The sequence below is a fragment of the Ascaphus truei genome, chromosome 3 (genome assembly GCF_040206685.1).
Source record: "Ascaphus truei isolate aAscTru1 chromosome 3, aAscTru1.hap1, whole genome shotgun sequence".
In the NCBI taxonomy this organism is placed as follows: Eukaryota; Metazoa; Chordata; class Amphibia; order Anura; family Ascaphidae; genus Ascaphus; species Ascaphus truei.
Window position 1 is genome coordinate 317,023,756 of NC_134485.1, and position 21,173 is coordinate 317,044,928.

The following is a 21,173-nucleotide window of genomic DNA, read 5'->3' on the forward strand; positions in this document are numbered from 1 at the left end:
ATAAATTACATTTATGAGAATGCCATATCAACCATTTGATTACATGAAGATACAAACAAGGTCAGGATCAGCAAGGGAGTGTGACTTGGAGACACAATGTCAACAAAGCTTTTCACAGCAACACTTGAATTGTACAATATATGGGATTGGGAAGACAAAGGACTCAAAATCAAGGGTGAATACTAAAAGTCCTCCAGAAACAAATCTGAGAACTCGCCGAAGAAAGTGGGCCTCCATATGAATCTCAGCAAGACCGAAGTGATCAAGAAATGTCAAGTCTGCAGATTAAAATAAATGGAATAGAACTAAAAGAAGTTGAAAACTGCCTACCTTGGCTGGCAAGTAACAATGAAATGCAACCTTTTGAATGAAATCAATAGGAGAATGAAGATGGATTTGGAAGAAACAATACAATCTTTCAAGGGAATATTCCACTGTGTCTCAAGAGGAAAGTTTGCGACCAGTGTATCGTGCCTGTGCTCACGTATGGATATGAAACTTGGACCCTAAATGCGAAGATAATTCAGAAGCTTCAGACAACTCAAGGAAATATGGAAAGATGTATGCTGGGTATTACCTGAAGAGACAGGAAAAAGAAACAAATGATAGTGACATTGCAAGGGTGAAGAAATTAAAATGGCAGTGAGCCGGACATATTGCAAGAAGAAATTACCATTGTTGGACAAAGATGGTACTAAACTGGATTCCGAGGAAAATTAAAAGACCAAGACGGCTAAATGTAAGATGGGAGGATGAAATCAGAAAATTTGTTGGAGCAACGTGGAGAAAAGGCTTGCCACCGCAATACCTGGAAGATCATTAGGGATTCCTTCATCCCGCAGTGAAATGACGTGGGCTGAAGATGAGGATTATGACACACATGCGCTATTCATACTGCACAAGTTTTAATAATGTAGAAAAGGGAAAAGGTGGCAGAGCACTACAAAAAGTGTCCAAAATGAAATGAAGAGGAAAGTGCGTTTCCCATGAAAATATTATTTATTGGTCATAAAAGACAAAAAAGGGCAAAGTGTAGCCCCACCGTTTCACGCTTCTCGGAGAGCTTTATAAAGGCCTTGATAAAGCGCTCTGGGAAGCGTGAAACATTGGTGGGGCTACACTTTGCCCTTTTTTGTCGTTTATGACCAATAAATAATATTTTCATGGGAAACGCACTTTCCTCTTCATTTCATTTTGGACACATTTTGTAGTGCTCTGCCACTTTTTCTCTTTGATATTCTACCTACTGGACGGAGGCACACCTGGACCCCTGGCACTTTGGATTACATGGACGTTGCAGCACTAAAAGTGAGTTTTCTGTTTGCTACATGTTTCCATATTATGGATTTCAGGACATTTGGTACAATCTAGGGTGATTTATATGCTTATGGTTTCTGGTGTTATTGTGTATACAGCCTTACCCTGAGTGGTGAGTTTACCATCCAGGACCACACACCCAGTACCTTTCTTCAATCAAGCTTTACCTGGGGATCATTCTACAAGTGTCCATTCTTTATAATTCTAAGTACTCTTCTGTTACTGGTCTTTAGCATTACGCACCTACACCTCATTGCCAATTCTTAATAACCAGGTTTTTTTCCGGTCTCTGGTGAATCCGAGATACCAAAAGTATTTCTAATTTTTAAAAACAAATCTGATATATATTTTTCTGTTTCTGTCTACATATTTGATTATTCAAAAATGGAACACCAACATTTTATTTTGCCAATATGTACATTTTACACAATTTTCCGGGAAACAGACCTTGGTAAAAACCCAGAAAGAAAAAAGGTACTAAAAGCAGTAATTGTCTTACAGTAAATACCTTTGTTTCCAGGGGCTTCTCCAAGTTTGGGGCAGTCCTACATCTGCACACCAATGGTTCTGGAGACATCTTATTATTTCAATAAAGGGGTTTTGCCTGCTCCAAAGATAACAACTTGGGCAGCTTTCTCCCTATAGCCAACCAGCAACATTGATCTAAGTGGCTTGTTGGCATAAGTGAATATCTTTGACCTGCCAGTGTTAAAACTGTTGCAGTCTTAGGAGTTGAGCATTGGCAGATGGCTGCTTCAAATTGTACGTTGCCTTGTTCCTTTTTAGTACACCCCCATTGCTATTCATGTTTAGTCAATAAGAATAAAAATAGTTCCTCTGGGAGAAGATGCTGCTTCTGTCATTGTTATATACAAACTTTAATTTGCTATTTAATGAATAGGATAATTATGTATCGTTACAAAAAGTAACAACTAGTAATGCTAAGAAATTATTTTTCTTGTGCACACTATACAGTTTTCTTAAACCAGGGTTTACATATTTTTTTTAATTTGGTTAGCTTAGAACTTCTATACATATGTGCTTTTCATGTATTGAAAAATAAGCGTATTTTATGCTATGCCCTTGCATTTGAAAATAGTTACCATTATAACAGCAGCAGTGAGGTTTGTCACTAACAGAAATGAGTTGTGACATTCCACAGTCATCCGAAAACCCCAGAGGCTGCAGAACTCCCTTACTAGCTGACTAGAAGTTGTCTAATACATGATGATTATAATTAAGTCAGACACTCGGGGGGGCTCAAAGCACTGGAGTATCCTACTCTAGCTTAAAGACTTCTCTGAAGTTCAGAAATGAGTCATATGGCAGTGTGCTGAATAGTTTTTCTGCCACATCTCTTTGAGGTATAATTTGTGTAATCTTTGTTTGGTAAACCTAATATGCCAAACTGAAATTAGATGGAACTATCTCTAAGCTCTTTGAGGTTTAATTACTTAAAAGGCCATTATTCTATATTTTGCATCCATGCCCCGCCAATTACTTTGGCAGTTATTACAACTGTTGTTAATTGTTCCAATCGGCAGTTCCTCTTGCATAATTTCAAAAGCTTTACTCTGATTTAACCCTTAAATAAGTATGTTTTTAACAAATTTCTCTAGCGATGCCTAAGTTTTTGTTCCCCTGTTTCTACTTTTCCTGGTCTTGCGATAATAAAACCCCTCCTAGCACGGTGCTACATTTATAACTTGAAAGGCGGACACCATGATCTTTTTTTGGCATCCACAGTTGCCAGCTTTCCAAAGTGGCTACTACAGTTCTGTGCAAGGACTAGGTGAGGGCTCTGCAGGCCGCGGCTCTTTGAGTAAATGCATGTGCCTCTGTCCGGGGGCCCAGCTGGCTGGTGCTGGAAGTCGGGCCCGGCCAGAGGTTGGGGCAATCACACTTCCGCAGTTCCGGCTGCTGGGGCCGGGCCTTCACTTTGGGGCCGATTCCTTCCCTGCCTGTTTACCTTGTCTGCGCGGGGCATCCGGATGTCAGGTCCAACTTCCGCATCCGCCCTCGTAGCCACTTCAGTAACGTGAGACCAAAGCAGCCCTCTCACCAAGGTAACATTTTTGAAGTGTGCGGTGGGACGTGGAGAATTCAGTGGGGGGAGGGAGGATTAATTGTGTGGGGGGTAATTGAATGTGTGGCGGGGGGATGAAATAACTATGAAAGAACTGAATAAAGGGTCTTATTATTGTGAGATGCATTTTATTTCCCCACATATTTTCTTCGTCCCCCCCTAATTCGGATTAAAGTAAGTTTGTCGTATGGTAATGCTTATACTGTACATACACTCTTGAGGCCCAATTCTGTCTATTTTTAAGTAAGTAGATAGCAACGGTGGGGGTGTGGAACACTGACCATAGGGTACTGCGCAATGGTTGTTTCATTTGTATTTCCAGACAAGTCTCCAATCTAAAAGAACGGGACTTTGTGGACTGTGGATCTCATTCATATCATCAATCGATTTATGGGACTACCTCCTTCTGTCAGGTTTAATATCTGGTAGTGCGCCAGGGAATCACTGTATATGTTGTAATATCTGTTCCTTTCTGTTGTAATTTTTGTGCATGTTATACAATCCTTGTGGATAGGTTTGTTTATTCCTGAGGCAGCCATTCCCTAATCTACCAAAATAGGTTGTGAGGACTTAATGTTAGGGTTTTTCCTATAGGGGATTCCCCTTTTTCATGTATAGAGCACCTTGTTATTATAATTAATATATAGGTATAGATTTTTAGGTTAGAGCGCTGATTATATGCTTTTAGTTTAGTTTAATAGCATAGATCAACCAGGTTTAAAAGGTTTTAATCTAAGTGTAAAAATCGCACTTACAATATATCAATAAAAAACGGGCATATCACACTGCAATACTGTATTGAAGAGCCAGCTTGGCACACCAGCTCACCATCCTGCAGCCACCATAAGATCTCTGTCTCCAGCCTTTACTCCATCGCGTCTCTGCGGGTCTGGTTGTCTGACGTCAGATCTGGTTTTCAGGTAGCGGCCTGCGGCTCCTCTCCAAGAATGCTCTGTATGGTGAAAGGACCCCCACTCAACCGGTTTCGCCACGTGATACCGTCAGCTTTGTCAGGTCTCTATTGCAGTGTGATATGCCCGTTTTTTAAGTGCGATTTTTACACTTAGATTAAAACCTTTTAAACCTGGTTGATCTATGCTACGTAGCTTTTTCCTCTCTCTATATTGGGGCTACATCTTCTTGAGTATTGGAGCTGCTTCTCCCTCAATCCATGCTGAGCTGACACTCACCTTGGATAGACTGCCTAAAGCCTTGATTACACACTGCTGTTGATATTCTTACAGTTTGTAAGTAGGCCTTTCACAAGAGCCAACATTGGAGCTGACATTTGTTTCACTTTGTATTTCTCCTGTACTTCGATTTTCTGTGCTTTTGTGTTTTTTCCTCTATGCTCCCCCTGGAATCTGTGAATCTGCAGAAGCATATTCAACACTTTTTGTTACATTTTTTCTTACTCTGCACACAGACTGTTGCAGTGAAGCAACACAGTAGGACAATACCCACTTCCCTATCACAACAAAGGGAGTCTACTGCAGCGTTCTTTACATTTGTATATTTTTGTTTACAATTTTGGCACTCGTGTAAATAAGCATGGGTGGGGTTAACTGTATATCACCATTGGGTTTATATAATCCATTATTAATATTGAGTATAATAACTACAAACTTATCTCTGTAATGACCTTCATCTGATATACTATATCTCCAGTCATCACAGTGAACTGGCCATCAATAACATGATCTAGAGGTCTAAAGTATATATCCTTACAGTAGATCAAATTGGATTTACATGGGGATTTAATCCCATATTGTCTTCACATAGAGCTGTGTGTGTTAAGCGCTGCTTAGGTTTTTATCATTATCTATACTTAAATAATCTTTATTTTTTTATAGTTAGTGGAGGTTGAGTGCATCTCAAAGGGACTCTTTCTCGTCCAAATTATTCTCGGGTCAAGTTTCACGATCACTAAAATGTGTCTTCTAATATAGATGACTGTGAAATGATTGCAAGTTTTAATTGAACTATCTGTTTCATTGTACTGTATATTCCACTTTTAACTGGTAGCCACGAATACTGTTAAAAAAAAACTATATATCTAATTTTCAGGGAGATTTACTAAGCTCAAGTCTATAGCACAGTGTATTTCAACCGGGGTTCACATCCCTAAAGGGTTTTGTGCAATTTTCAGCTCATTTGAAAATTATACCAAATACAGCAGAATTTATAATGCATCTGATCTCAGCCGTGCTATAAGAGAGGGTTGGGGTTCCTTACAATGGATCTGATCTCAGCCGTGCTATTAGAGAGGGTTGAGGTTCCTTACAATGGATCTGATCTCAGACGCGTTATTAGAGAGGGTTGAGGTTACTTACAATGCATCTGATCTCAGACACGCTATTAGAGAGGGTTGAGGTTACTTACAATCCATCTGATCTCAGACACGCTACTAGAGAGGGTTGAGGATCTGCAGAATTTCACAATTATAGAGTTCCTTAACAAAAAAACGGTTGAAAATCCCTGCCATAGCAGGTAAGGGCCATTGGAGCTCAATCCCATGTTATCAGAGTTTAGTAAATCCCTGCCCAAGTAGGCACGTGGCACTAAATGAACAGCAATAGTTTATAGCATGCATACAGTGGGTTAAAATTAGAATGTTGCACTTGTGCTGTACTGAATAATTTGTTGTTGCTGAATATATTTTGTTTTATTCCATCTCAGCCAAACTTTTATATCAATATAACGGTGTTCCACATGAACATTCAAACAAGTATTTTTAGTTGGCCATGGCCAGCAGCGCGGATAACTGAAATGAATAAATGTCGGCTTTAAGGTAGGCGCTTGTACAACAGATTGTGCAGACACAGCTGTGAATTTATGCAGAGCTTTAAAGGTGACATTGTGCATGATGTTGAAACAATTTTTTCCCTGTAGATATGTTTCACGTGATTTGCTCTCTGCTTTGATATTGAAGCACTCTCCAGCTGTCTAACGACGATTTGCCAAAAAAGATATGACTGCAAACATCAAGAAATTCAGCATTAACTATGCACTGCCCAGGTATAAAGTACATGTTGTACTACTTCCTTGTTTCTACCGGGGATTACTGTCAGTAGTCATACAATAGGAAGCCACAACGAATGTTACAGCTTCCTATTGGCCTAATATTTGGCCGCCATTTTGTTTCCCCTGCAGAAGATTTAAACCCAGTAACTTCACAACTGAGTATCTCGGGAACAGGAGGTCTGCAACGCTGAAAATAGTAGCATTTGGTTATGGAACCCTTGTATCCCACCCTCAAAATAAATAAATAGGGGTAAAATAATTGTTTAGGTGGAACTGCTCCAAGTATGAAATCGCCAGCGACCCGGCTGCAGGTGATAACTATTCCCCTGAACCAACTAATTGCATTTCTGGCAATAGTGTCACTTGGGAATATATACTGTAGTAGCCAGAATAAATGTACATGTCCGTGAACACTGGAATTGAAAAGTATTTGCATTTCCGATATGTCTAAAATTGTTTAGCAAATAATTCCACTGCTCTAAGTGCAATTACAAATGAGTTGTACTTTGCCTGGTTTAAAGTAACTGCTAAGGCAACTAGGATATTATCATGCATAAAAAGAATAGCTAATTCAAGTGAGCAGATTACCATTTTACCTTGACTTAAATATGTAACCAGATTTAAATAGGGAGTACAGTTCTGGGTGCCATACCGTGTATAAAGGAGCCACAGCACTTTGGACACTATTTGAAAAAAGTTTCTAATATATAGAAAATGCGTTGAGGTCGTCACTGTTTTCCGTTTACGTCACCACGTAAGGCACCTCTCAGCTGTAGTGCCAATCCGCTGTTCTCTCCCCGCTCGCGAGCAGCAGAGATAGGACTAATCTACTTGCGCAAGGCTCAAGACAGTGAGGTAGATATGTTGTATCGTTGCACGCCGAGCTGGCAGTTCGGCGTGCCTGTAAGGCCTCGGGCATGGTCAGCGCTTAGCCCCTGCAGCCGCAATGAGAGCGGCTTTAGCAGGGGCTCGCGCACGCTTGCGGAAGCGTGTGTCTTAACAAATCTTTAGTTTTCTGAGCTCGCCGGAGCGTAGGGCCGGTCACGTGAGTGGTTCGCCCAATGAGGGCGAACCAGCTCCGTGACGTCACAGCCCCCCCCCCCCCCACTCCCGACACGCCCCCGGACGCCGCGCGGTCTAAGGCCAGGGAAAGCACCTGCTTTCCCTCAGCCTCCGCGCGCCTCCGCATGGCTGAAGTCTCTATGGACTCAGCCTAAGGCTGAGACGCTGCCCTACAGGATCAGCTGTGCTCTGTGTAGTTTCTTGTGGTTCCGGGTGCTGCGAGCAGGCAGTCCATGGACTTGGTGCACAACGTTCTCACTGAACAACTACTCTGGGCTGTCAGCTCTCACCTGGACCGTGTGAAACTCACTTTTACTATTTTATATGTAAGTTCATGTATTTGTTGTGTGTGTTTATCAATACTTATATTACCATACACTTCTGGTGGGCTGTGTCTTTTGGTTATATATATATATATATCTATATCTCTCTCTCTCTCATCCGGCGCAATGTAGAAATATAATATTTTAAGAAATAAGGGTGTATAATTGTGTAATTTAAAGAAAAATTGGATACTTATGATAATCCCTAATGTTGAAACAGGGATAACACCAGTATTATATAAAATACCAGCAGACAAGCAACTTTGTTGCATATACAATAGACTCACTGTGAAAAGGATCAATAGCAGGAACATATGAATAAATCCACAATGTCTTTATCACTGCACATGAGGAGTTCAATATTCTTGAGCTTTTTGGGACATTCAGAGTCTTATATTGTGACCAATGTTTCTTAATGTCTGAGTCGATTGGGAAAGGGGACCTTCACGCTGCTGGCATACACCTTCTGATATAATGTGCCAGTTAATTGGACACAGCAGCAGTGAGTGTGTGTGTGACTGTGCATAGGAATCCTGTCTATAGATCAGCTGCCTGCACGCTGCTGCCGTTTTGGCCACGAACCCCGCGCCGAAAACCGGCTCCTTAAAAACCGCATATAGTGGTGAAGTGCCGTGCACGCGCCGCCTGGACGCCGAGCCGGCGCGTGCAGCGGGGCCTTATGCTTAGGTTTGACAGCAGTACTCTGTTTTGCTGTCCTTGCCTGTTCTCCTGCCAATGCACACAAGCTGGTGTGCAGGACCTCCCCAGGCACAGCTTCTCACTCAAGGAGTTGCACCGAGCTTTCCAATCAGCCTGATTAGGTGTCTCTGTAGCTCTGAGTGTGCTGAGAGTGCTTTGCAGTGTAAGGTGAAATGAAAAGCTCACACCAGCTGTTATATCAAAAAGCTGTATTACTGCATACAGTATATTCATACAGTAAATTGTATCAAGAATATACAGACAATAGGTGACCTCTCTGACAATCCAATGCGTTTCGTCCTGTACAGGACTTCTTCAGGGGTATATATTTATACACACACAGAACGTAAGCGCTTGCTCAATATATCCACAAATAAATATTGAAATCACAAAATCCAACCCAGTGTAAGCTATGTGAGGTTAAGGAAACTATAGAAAGATAGACAAAAAAATATATAAAAAAAAAAAAGTGTGATGATGCTTTTTGAAATGTAACGATAATTCTAATAACACAAATATTAAAACTATAACAGGAGAATAATATCACAAATAATATACAAATGTCCACATAAATGTCCGTGACAAAAAAACAGATTAAATGTGAATCCAATGCCGTGACTTGTCCACAGCCTCTCAAGGGATGAACCACATCCGGATAATTTCTACCAAAAAGGGAAGAAGAGAGGCGCATGCCACATAGCGTAATTCTGTAGGAATTTTATTCTCAACAATAGTACATTTATAAAAAGCACACTCACAAGTGTAGCTTAAGTGAAGAGTCAGTCAATCTCATTGTAGAGGGAGAAAGGGTGTGGCCCGGGATTAAAGGGGTTACACCCCATTTGGCCATCCCCTGACCTCACCAGGGAGACAAGGGGTTAACTGGGCTGAGGTCCAGAAATGTGATTTAACCCTTGTTATGACATGTAAATGTGTATTCCCGTTCCCATGTTTATTGTAATATCTGGTTTAATCAGTGTCTGCATCACACACACACTAGGATCCATCCGGGAGCACAAGGGTTAATAGTTGTTTAGTGATTATAGCCCTTTGTGTAATTTTCCCGCCTTTTCAGGCACCATTTTGCAGGGTCCCATAAGCTGCCATTGGAGCTCCATGTGTTTCAATGGTGAATCTTGCTGCTGGGTCCTGTTTCCTGTGAAGACCAGCAGATGGCGTCCGAGAGGGGGTGCGGCGGTTTCCCATTGTAAGTCAATGGGAACATTGACTTCAATGGAGAATCCTCGAAAGAGCTTTCCAGGAACGAGTTGGCTGCCGTCCAAACCGCAAAGCGGATACATTTTCAATAGGAGAGCTTTGATCACTTAGCAGTCAAGTTCAACGACAAGTGGCGTGGGAATAAACAGTTCTAGAGCACCTAGAAATAAAATTCTTTCTGCCCCTAGTTCCTAGACCTCCCCCCACTCGACCACAACCGGGTCCCCGTATCCTGGACCCCCGATAAGGGTCAAACCGAGAAGAGCGGGTCGCGCCATAGGTTCCAATGGCGGCGACAGAAACGGCTCAGGAAAACGGCTAAGTGTCAAAAGCTGAAATTTGGGAATCCATAGCTCCGGTTCCGGAGGGTCCAGAGGATCAGGGTTTGGGGTATCTGTAGTCACTGCTCCGGCATCGCTGCAGAACCATCCTTGACCCTCTTGGACCTACCCGACGGAGTATGGACCCCCTTGAAAGTTCGGGACTTCTCCCATAGACTCCAATGGCGGCCAATCTCCGTTGACCGGCTATGGCGGAAAACCCCCATGGACTTCAACGGCGGCGTCGCCCCGTTGAAAGTCTATGGCGGCAGATTCCCATAGCCGCCAACGGGCGGAGCCCGTTGTTTTCAATGGGGATTTAGTGAAAAAACGTGATTTAATTTACAGCGGAGATTTTTGTATTAAAATGAGAAACGGTTTTAAGTGTATTTGTGTATCTCCGGTTCCGAAGGTCGTAGCCAGTCGCAAATTGGACCATAGGGTGTCCCAGTTCCGGCATTGAGAACTGGGAAGTTTGGGCTGGCTGGACCCAACGGAACCGGATATTTTAATATGTTTGTGTTTTATCTTTAATGCTGTGTTCCAAAGTACGGATAAAACCCAGAGGAAATTCCTTTGCATACCAGGGTAGCATATGGCCAGAAAGGCAACCCAATGTCTAGGACTTAAGTATGGTTCAAAGGATTTTGTCACCTCCACTGTTTACATGAGGGCGGAGATTACTCAAACCAGAGCAGTCTTTAAGTGTTCCATTTCACACCTCACAACAAAGAATATCCTGCCAGGAATCCAATCTGGTAGACTAGTTGGCATTCCTGATGCAGATGAGGGGCTACAGAAATGAGACCCCAGAGTTCTACTGCGCATGTACCATCTGACAGGGGGGCATGTATCAAAATGTGTTCCCACGTTAATGAGTGGCTAGAGCTAATTGAAGACCAATCACCTGTACTTAATGTTAAGGATAGGGCACAAAAGGTTTATAAACTGTTGTCCACCCTTTATCCTTTGTCTTCTGATATCATCTGAATTGTTACCTGATTGCGAGAGAATTGCTATGCTACATACTTCTCATCCCCCATCCCCAAAGTAAGTGTACTTCTTGTCTGTTACTGTATTATTTCGTGTGTTCACCTATCCAAAGGAATAAATATACTTTATTATATCTAAGCCTCGTTCAGTTCAAACCCAGTTATTTGTGTAAATTACACCCTGTGATAAGCTATCGTCACACTCATGTAACCCCGTTTCCCCCACCCAATCCCACATAGGGTGTCTAAAGCTAAGGCTATATGTCTGTGTGGTGCGTACCTGCTGGCAACAGGGGGCCCCAAGTCTCGATGACATGGGGAAGACAGGACAGGTTTCTGGGGTTGTGCCTCTGTTCTCTTCACTGGTGCAACGCCTTCATCTCCTGCAGCCCCCAGCAATATGGGATGGAGTACCAACAGAAGAATTGTCTCCCCCCTCCTCCTGATAAACTCCACTCTCGGGCAGGAACTTGTATAATAGTGCAGTCTCTTTATTCCTTCCTTATTCACAGCAGACAGTTACACAGCAGGCTGTCCTACTTTTGGGCCTAGGGCCACCCAGAGTGGGTCTAGCTCTTCCCCTACCCCCTAGGCATTGTAGGAGCTATATGGTCCACCTATTGAACTCTATGACTCCAACAGCTCTACTCATTCTCCTCTCACTCTGACTCACTTCTAACTTCTACTCCAACAACACGCCTCTTAATAGGAAGTGCAATGCCCTAAGTAGTTTCAGCAGGCACCGCCCCTGTGTCTCTTGATTGGACACAGTCATGTGACCTGCCTTCACTGCCTCAGGGCACTTGCTTGAGGTGGGGAAAACCCATGATAACTCCTGGCAAACCTGCCTTTACGCAGGGATTACTGCCAGGAGGAGGGCAGAACAATAGCCCAAACCACACAGGGCTACACTCAAAAGAGATGATACTCATGTGGAACGACTGCCACAGCCAGAAGTTCTCCAGGAGCTCAACAAATGATGTAGAAGCAAACGTCCATATTATATGAACCTCCAGAGTACAGGGATAGTAGATAGTATTGCAACAATATGCATTCGTATGTAGCACGTCTAACCACAACTGCAGTAGAAAAAACGCAGGTATGTCGATACACAGTTATCACGTGGTGACGGAAAAAGCAAGATGAGATCTTTTAAAGTAAGTAAAACAATTAAATGCAAAAAACAAATAAAACATTTTAATTGATCAGCAGACTGCAGCTTTAACCTTAGGAGTTACCTAAGACTTTCCTTTTACAACAGGGGTACTCGACTCCAGTCCTCAAGATCCCCCACCCCCATGCCCCGAACAGGTCAGGTTTTCAGGATATTCCTGCTTCAGCACAGGTAGTGCAGTTAAAGACTGAGCCACTGATTGAGCCACCTGTGCTGCAGGGATGTAATGAATACCTGACATGTTGGGGACTAGAGTTGAGAACCCCTGGGTTATGCATACTGTAGGCACTGGCACAGCAGAGACCGCTATGACATACCAGGTTAAACGTGAAGCAATAGTTTGCTTACTCAGTACCAGAAAAATACAACATAAAGCTTCATTTTTGCGAACTTGCTGAAGTTTAGTTTTTGGGTGTTCTTCTGTGTAATATTTGTGAACTTTTCTATTCTGGTGTTTCTCTGCTTCTGGCTCTCAGGGGAATGGCTGCCAGATTTCTAGAATTAGTGACTGTATTTGTTTTAACCATCCCATCTGCTCCATAAATGTAATAATAACAGTGCCTACGTGCATGCAAATGTGTAGTAGGTTACTAAAATGTGCAGTATATTCGGTAAGGTAAATACCAGTGTGTGGGAAGAATAACAAAGCAGAATAATTGAACATTCTAAAATAGAAAACAAACCGACAAATCAGGCGTTTATTTTATGGGAAGTATCAGATTTGTAGATCAAATCATATAGATATTTTTTCCAAACTGTACTACTTTGACATTATAAAAATGAAATACTATTTTGCGGGTAATATTAAAGCAGCAGTTTTTATTGGATGTTTTTATTATAGTATTGAATCTGGGGGTCTCCGGAGCTGAACCCCATTGATTTCCGCTCTGGGAACCCCCTGCTACTGGAGATACTTACATCCGTAGAGGGTGCCAGTGTCTGTGTCGAGCTTAAATGTCCTGGTCGTGCGGGCCAATAGGAAGCCGCACCGGATGACGTTGCTGCTTCCTATTGGCCCACGAAATGCCGCCATGTACTACAGGTAGCCTCGCCAGGGCGGCTACCAGCACCTCATACCAAGGTAAATATCTCTGGAAGCATGGGCTTTCCGGAGCTGAAATGAATGGGGTTCAGCTCCAGAGACCCCCTGCTTCAATCCTACAAATGCTGGAAGTAATGTATGAAGCGCATCCTGGAATTCATTTATTTCATACTATTTACGTATTGGTTACTAAGGGCATTTTTTTTTTCTTCTTCATTTTCCAATTGTCATAATGCACATGAGTTAATATCAGCCCGTATTTGAAGGCAGCATGGGTTTAAGTTATGGAACAGCTGTGTCAATTTCAAAAAACGGTTGTACATATTCAGAAACTTTTCGTTTGTGATCTAGGTGGACCTGCCAACATAGTTTCTGCTTTCTCTTAAAAAGATGAGATGATCCATTTAAAACTTTGTTTTTTCTTCATGGAAGTCCATGCCCCGGGAGCAAATGGGGAATTCTGAGCCCTGTAGCGTTAGATAATTGAGCAATATAGTCATTATTGAAACTCTGATCTTTTGACACCCAATCCATAATTAACCTACTCGACATTAGCAGGAAAAAGCCGCAAACAAGAACGAATGTTTCAAGAAAATTGTATTTAAAACGTGACACAATGAACCATCGTTTCGGTTACCAGAGGAACCTTCAGCCCTGATAATCTAAATGTCATTTTCTTGCTTTCTTATGTTCTTGTATGCGGTTTCTTCCTCCCTGTTGATAAGGAGTACCTTTTATATTATTACGTCTAAAAATATGTGCACAATGGACCTCATACGACTTGCATCTCTTTATTCCTGAGTATTTACTACTTATCAGTTATGTGACTAAATGACGTAGTTTGCTGGTGATAACGGGACATCTTGCTGATAGCCGGAAACGTGATTGTATATAAAGTTGCAGCCATTTTTAAAAGGCCCTTAAAAAAATGTTACTTTAAGATTTAGGCTGCGCTTATAGTTCTGCCGATGGCGATACGATGGGTGACGTCACCCGTCGCCACCGGCGAAAGTTATCTTTCGCCCGTCGGCCGCATCGTGAGATTCCCGCAATTTGCCCTTGAAAAATCAAATTTTGCCGGCGGCGGGTTTTCGCGAAGGCTCCGTCGCACTATAAGCGCACGCAGCGGCAATGCGTTTGTTTTCGGGCAAATTCGCGTCGCCGTCACTATAAGCAAGGCCTACGGCTGCAGCCATAGTGCGCGCGATGCAGCACGCGGCACAATCAAAAACATTAAATCAGACCGGCCATACTGCGCACGATGGCGCAACAGGATTTTGAAGAGACAAAAAAGTTGATTTTTCGCGTCACGTGAGCATTTGAGCCAATCAGGGCGAAACACCCTGGTGACATCACGGCCACGCCTTCCCGTCGCAAGCGCATCTTAGTCCACAGATCGCTCAGGCAATAGGCGCGCATGCTTCCTTGTGCTCAATCTCGCGTACCTTCACTTTGTGCAACGCCGAAGTTTTACATTTTTTACTTTGGTAGTGAAAATTGTAATAGATTTCTGCAAGTAAAATAGTTGCCAATTCTCAGTTGACAAACAACATTACGATGTTTACTTATGTCTATGAAAAACAGGTAAACAGATTCTGATTAGACTTGAGAGTATGTCCATGTGGTATGTCTTTTGCAAAAAGCTTTCTAGATATTTTTCACCAAATATTACGCTCATGCAGCAAAATGTTAAAAGGCATGTGAGCTACAGTATCTAAAGTTCTATAATTACGTCTATGAAGAGCACACTTGTTGGCCCACAGATATCCCAACCTACGACAAATTAAAATTTCTCCATGACCGATACAGCTACTGCAACTTTGCACTAAACTGAACTTGTTCAAAGTTGTGAGTTCTAGCTTAAAATTATGTAGACTGTTTACAATGAGTATTTTGGTATTGCTTTCAGTTCAAATCATTTTTCATGTTTTGGCTGCGGTTTGGGTTGTAAAGCATCCTTGTGTTTTGGTTTTGCAAAACAAGATTTGTTTTTGTTTTGTATTTATTTGTTTTTATGTTGGAGTGGGTGACAGGGGGGAGCAACAGAGGGAAAGACTGAGGACAAGAAAGTGGTCCGGGGAGAGTGATTATGGGAGGATGAGGGGGTGGGAGGAGTGTCCTTATCTCCTTCAGTGCCGCTGTAGGGTCTGCAGGGGTTAACTGCTGCTCCAGCTTGCCTTGTTAGCCGAGCCTCCTCTGCTAATTGGATCCCGGTGTCAGAGGAGACAGGGCTAGCACCATACAGGAAGCCTCACACAGCTGCACCACCTGTGGTACCTCCAGCAGCACTGCAGGAGGTAGGAGCCCGTAGGGGAGGTGGATTTTTGGGGAACAGTATTTGAAGGGGAGGGTACCTTCCTCTCCTTCCCGTCCTCTGATCCCCCACCCAAGCCATAGAGATTAAAAAACTGCTGCAGAACTGTCAATCCCCACTCGGCTTGCCGAAGTCACTACTCATAATGCCTTGCTTAGCTCTGATTCAGAAGACGTTCTGCAGCAGCTGCACTCTTTCATGCGCTGGCCCCTGCTGTGGACCACTTCAGATTGGTGAAAATTGTCCAGCCCATACATATATATACAGAATAGAGTACTGGTTTCAGATTAACACGTATCTTCGTCTTAATATTGCAACTTGCATCAATGTGGAACAGGAGAATTTGTACAGTTTTGCAATCAATTATTATATTCTGGTTTGTCAAAAAAAGTCACCTACAGTACACTGAATTATTACAATTTTACCTGATTATAATTTAGCAAAAAATTGTGAAAAAGCATTCCAACTTTTTGTTCCGCCCGTGCCGTTGGAGATTTAAATCACCATATTGTGCACGCAGCCAGGGATGTTGGTATCTCGGGAAGCAGGGGGTCTCTGGAGCTGAAATGAATGCAGATCCTTGAAGAAAAATCAGTAGGTGGAACTGCACCTTTAAGCCTACGGTTTCATAAGAAATACTTTTTTTTTTTTTTAATATAGTGTTTTCCAAGAAAAGAGCACTGGTTAAAGGTCACACACCTCATTCTCCCATTGATTTATGAAAAGTGTCTTCTATACAGGTGCTGAAATTGCACTTCTGGCAACCTTTACCCTAACGGTTTCTAATGTGTGCCCCGTATCCGTAGACTTCAACAAATTGGTTTAATTCATGATACCTACTGTTAGCCGAGTTAACCAGTACATCAGTTTAAATTCATGCAATGAAAATATATATTTTCCTACAACCTCCTTTATTCTTCTTAATGCAGTGAAACCATCTTCCCCTTACTAGAGGAGACATCATTTCCATTTAGATGAGTGAAACGACAATGTTTTCCAATATGGGGAAGACAACGTCGTTGCATATTGGATAGAGGGCAATGTTGTTCAAACTGACTTAGTCTTTGACAAATGTTGGTAGTAAAAAGCCAATGCAGTAAGTGTAAATAATATAATGTTTAACTAGGGAGATGTGGAGGAACATGGCATGAAAAACAGCCAGGGCTTCCTTTCGCTCTCATATTGAAGATGCAGGATGTGATTGGTGCACGAGATAAAACGCTTCTGAAATGTGGAATCGCAATCGGTGAAAGTACTTGACTGCTGAAGCAAATCTAGTACACATTTGTGAATATTATAGTAGTTTGTATTGTTTGTATGTATTTGGCTTTTATATTTATGCATTATTTAGTTTAAAGTATGGTCTGCGTATTAGGATTACTTTAGCTTTCTTATGCAGCTGGTTTCTCCTCTACTGCACTCACTCCTCTTTCTTCCTCAGTTTGTGGCATATGTGTCAAGGCAAAATTGTGCAATTTTGGGGAAAAATATGTGAGCAATATGTATTGTGAGCGTTGGCGTGCAGATCTGAGGAAATACAAGAAATTTGTATTTTCGAGCTGTTGCCGCGTCACGTGACACTGTGTGCCAATCACAGTGCGGCCTAATGCTGTGACGTAATAACCACGCCTCTTAGCTACGCGTGTCACCGCTTGTCCTATAGACACTAAACACATGCGCAACGCCGCGCGCCAGCACGTACTATATTACATGCCTTAGAGGTACAGCACATTCAATAGATACTTTCCACTTACCTCCCTCTTCCTGTTTGGCTAATGCTTTTGATCTTCTTTCTGTATTGCAGGTTACACACACACTCACACACACACACACCCCTCCCCTTTCCCCCCTCCCTTCCCCATTTTCCCCTCCCCCCTCCACACACACACACACACACACACACACACACACACACACACACACACACACACACACACACCTCTTTGAGTTCTTAACAATGATTTTCTCATATCAATGGGAAATGTTACTTCATGTTTCGGTAGAGAGGTGTTATGAATGTCTGTTTGTGTCCTTGTGGTTCTGACATTTGCCTTTTTCCTAATAGACCAGTATAATATATTACAGGAGGAGCAAGCCAGGAATGACATTTATTTTACAGTTCTTTTCTGTGCTGTGTATCACATGCCATCTGTTTAGTATCTGTCAGTATCTTTTTTGTAAGCCGACTACAGAGGCATTGTTACAATATGCTGATGTCATGTCTTGTGTGGGGTTTGAATTGGTTGTTTGAATACATGGTGAAATGTGCTATTGTTCAGTTTAATAAACGATGTCCTTAACCTGAATTGTCAGAACAGCATTTCTCAAGTTGAATTTCTGTCCGTGTATCAAAAATGTACAGTATAATAAGTAATCTAGTCACACTCCAGCTCTTGTAAAGCAATGACTCCACGGTATGAAATGTCAAAGCATTAATTGTAATTAACGGATGCACTTTGGAGCACATTATTTTAAAGAGCTTTTTTTTTTCTTTTTTTTTAGTATTCTTATAAGGACTTTCTTTTGTAATTAAAGATTTTTGTATGGAGAGTGGGACTTTGCGCTCCCCTGGCATATACAATGAGAAATGAGAAACAAACTGGGGGGGGGGGGGTAACGGTGATTACAGAGGCCCCCCCCCCCCACTCTTCCCCAAGGCATTTAAATGAAATGCGCGAGGCCTCTGTAACTCACTTACCTTGATTCAGGCGGCTTGCAACCTGGCGTAAAATGATGCAGCGGAGTCACGTGACATCACATGACCCCGCAGCATAATTTGACGCTTCATACAAGGTGAGCCGGGGCACGAGCAATGGGGCAGAGCAGGCAGGGGGGGGGGGCGCAGGACAAAAAGTGTGTACACCCCTGGTATATGCCATTTGATAATGCCATTTAGCATATTCATTTTAGTGCTGGAAGGGGCCATCTACACATTTTTTTATGTGACATTTGCAAAAGCTCGCCAGCATTAACAGGACTAAAGAATTCTCACAAAAAATCTTTCATTTGTTAATGATCACATTGACTTGAGGCACTTCTGGGTGTTTAATTGTGTGATATGGACTATCTAAAAATGTTCAATTACAGTTTGTAGCCAGAAATAGCACCTCACAATCTTACTATGGTATAAACAAACTGAGCAATCACTTAGCTCAAGGACTCGCTATTAAAAAACATACATTTTCCCTTAAATTAATTGCTTGATGTTGCTGCTGTTGTAAAACAGACCTGAGGGGTAATGTCTTCTCCGAGACTCTCAGTGAGTTCCAGGCGGTGTGTGTGGCCCATTGGGCAATTTCCCAACATATTGAAATTTTGATAAAACGTTATATTCATTTTAACAAAGGCTATATGCATCTATTGTGACTTTATCTGTCAGTTAAATATAGACCATTGAAGGTATATGTATACTTTTGTTTATGCATCTATCACCAGTGTGTCAAAGCATTACTGTAGAAATCTGTGCCACTGTAAGAAGCCATGAATTTATCTTTCCCATCACTGTAATAGTCTCTCCCCTCTGCTTGTTCTGTGTCCACCACAACATTTGAGTTATTTAAAAAAATTCGGTATTTATTTTCAGACCATAAAATTGTACTCCTTGTATGGTAGTTCTTGAACCTAAAGGGGGATTTGATTTTTAAATGAAAGATTTCAGCAAAGGACAGGAGGGGAGCATATTTCAGAGAGAGAAGTGCTAGTCATGCTCTGCAGCTGGAGGGTGGCAGGCCTGGTGGAAATGTGAGGAATTCCCTTGCGGAAAGGGTGGTGGATTCAGCTCTCCTTCCGTTGTTGAAATGTGTATAGAGTCATCCGATTTATGTTTTAAAAAAAAAAAGTTGTCAAATTGAATTTTAAAGGCAGAAATATTAGTGAAAACTTGGATCTTCTTTATGACTAGCGCTAGTGCCACGGGCCCTCTGGCACTAGCGTGCATGTGACCACTCTCCTGAGCTTTGTGCTTTAAGGCAGGGGAGTGCAAACTTTTAATGCTGCGCCCCCCTGTCTGCCTGCTCCGGAGCTGGTGCTCCCCCCCCCCTTCTACCTGGCATCTGCGTCAAATGACACTCCGGGGTGACGTCAGGTCACGTGACCCGCAGCGTCATTGACGCCTGTCACGTCATTTGATGCCGCATTGCCATGGAGACGCGTCACAGCGTCAGAATCCCAGTATGTTTTATTGTTGCAGAGGCCTCATGCGATCCCCCGGCATTTAATTGAAATGCCTGGGGGAAGAGCGCTGGGCCTCTGCAACCGCCCGTGCCCCCCAGTTTGCGCACCCCTGCTTTAAGGTATGGATGCGCAAAGTGTGGGGCGTGCCCCACAGGGGGGGCAGGTGATTTTCCAGGGGGGCTCAGCGGCTACAGAGGTCCTGCCCTCTCCCCCAGGGCATTTAAATTAAATGCCGGGGGACCATGTGAGGCCTCAGCAGCTTCTACCTGGTTTTCGGCGACATGTCGCCATGGTAACCCGGCATCAAATGCCGCCACGGGGTCACATGTCCCCGCAACGACGTCATTTGCCGCCGGAGCCGAGCAGGGGCGTAGGATCAAAACTTTGCACACCCCTGCTTTAAGCTACTCTGAGTGTGGATGATGGAAGGCCAAGTGACATTACGGGAATGCTGACACACCTCGATCTCATCGTTTTGGATGGAAGGAAGGGAAGGAAGCATAATTATGCCCCTCTATACTGTAAAACATTAGTAAGACCACACCTTGAATGGAGTCCAGTTTTGGGCACCACTCCATAAAAAATACATTATGGAACTAGAAAAAGTACAGAGAAGAACTACCAAATTAATAAAGGAGATGACAAATCTGATTTATGAGGAGAGGCTAGCTAATTTAGATGTTTTTACATTACAAAAGAGGTGTCTAAGAGGGGATATGATAACTATATACAAATATATTCTAGGACAATACAAGGAGCTTTCAAAAGAATTATTCATACCAAGGATAATAGAAATGACACAGGGTCATCCCTTAAGGTTGGAGGAAAGGAGATTTCACCATCAACAAAAGAAAGGGTTCTTTCCAGTTTGGGCTGGCAGATACAATAAAGATCTTCAAAAAAAGGGTGGAAATCTTTTTGGAAAGGAGTGTTATTCCAAATAAATTGCACTGGGAAGGATGTTGATCCAGGAAGTAATCTGATCATTATTTGGAGTCTGAAAGGAATTTGTTTTACCCCTTTTGAGACATCATTGAATAATTTTTCACTGTGGTTTTTTTTTTTTTTTGCTTTCCTCTGGATCAAAAAAATGTAAATACAAATATGGGATATGTATATGTCATCTAAATTTAGCAGAAATTGAACTTGATGAATGCATGTCTTTTTCAACCTCATCTTTTACATAACTATTTTTACAATATAACCATATAAAGATTTCATTTTAGGTGAGATATGACGAGGTTAACCTTTTAACTGCATGCACTTTTATCCGGCTTCACTCTAATTAACAGCACAATTAATGCTATGTAGAAGTCTGTGAACTGCGAATGTATTCGGTCATCATAATGTAAACATTTGAACATTTTCACTAAAACAAATAGAAAATGTATTTAATCCTCAAGGTTACAATGTGGTATATGTCCGGTAG

At 42.3% G+C, this 21,173-nt stretch overlaps 1 protein-coding gene across 3 annotated transcripts in view; it reads left to right on the forward strand.

Annotated features, from left to right (window-relative positions):
* Positions 1–21,173, forward strand: part of GTF2F2 (general transcription factor IIF subunit 2) — a 196,372-nt gene that overhangs the window by 142,347 nt on the left and 32,852 nt on the right. Inside the window, exons 8-10 of one of the 3 annotated variants that reach the window (XR_012799933.1) lie at positions 3,726–3,828; positions 6,083–6,194; positions 6,296–6,421. The exons of 1 other annotated variant lie outside the window; for it this stretch is intronic. The gene's annotated coding sequence lies outside the window, so the exon portion shown is untranslated. The remainder of the gene's footprint in view (positions 1–3,725; positions 3,829–6,082; positions 6,195–6,295; positions 6,422–21,173) is intronic. One more of the 3 variants, XR_012799934.1, reaches the window with a different exon arrangement.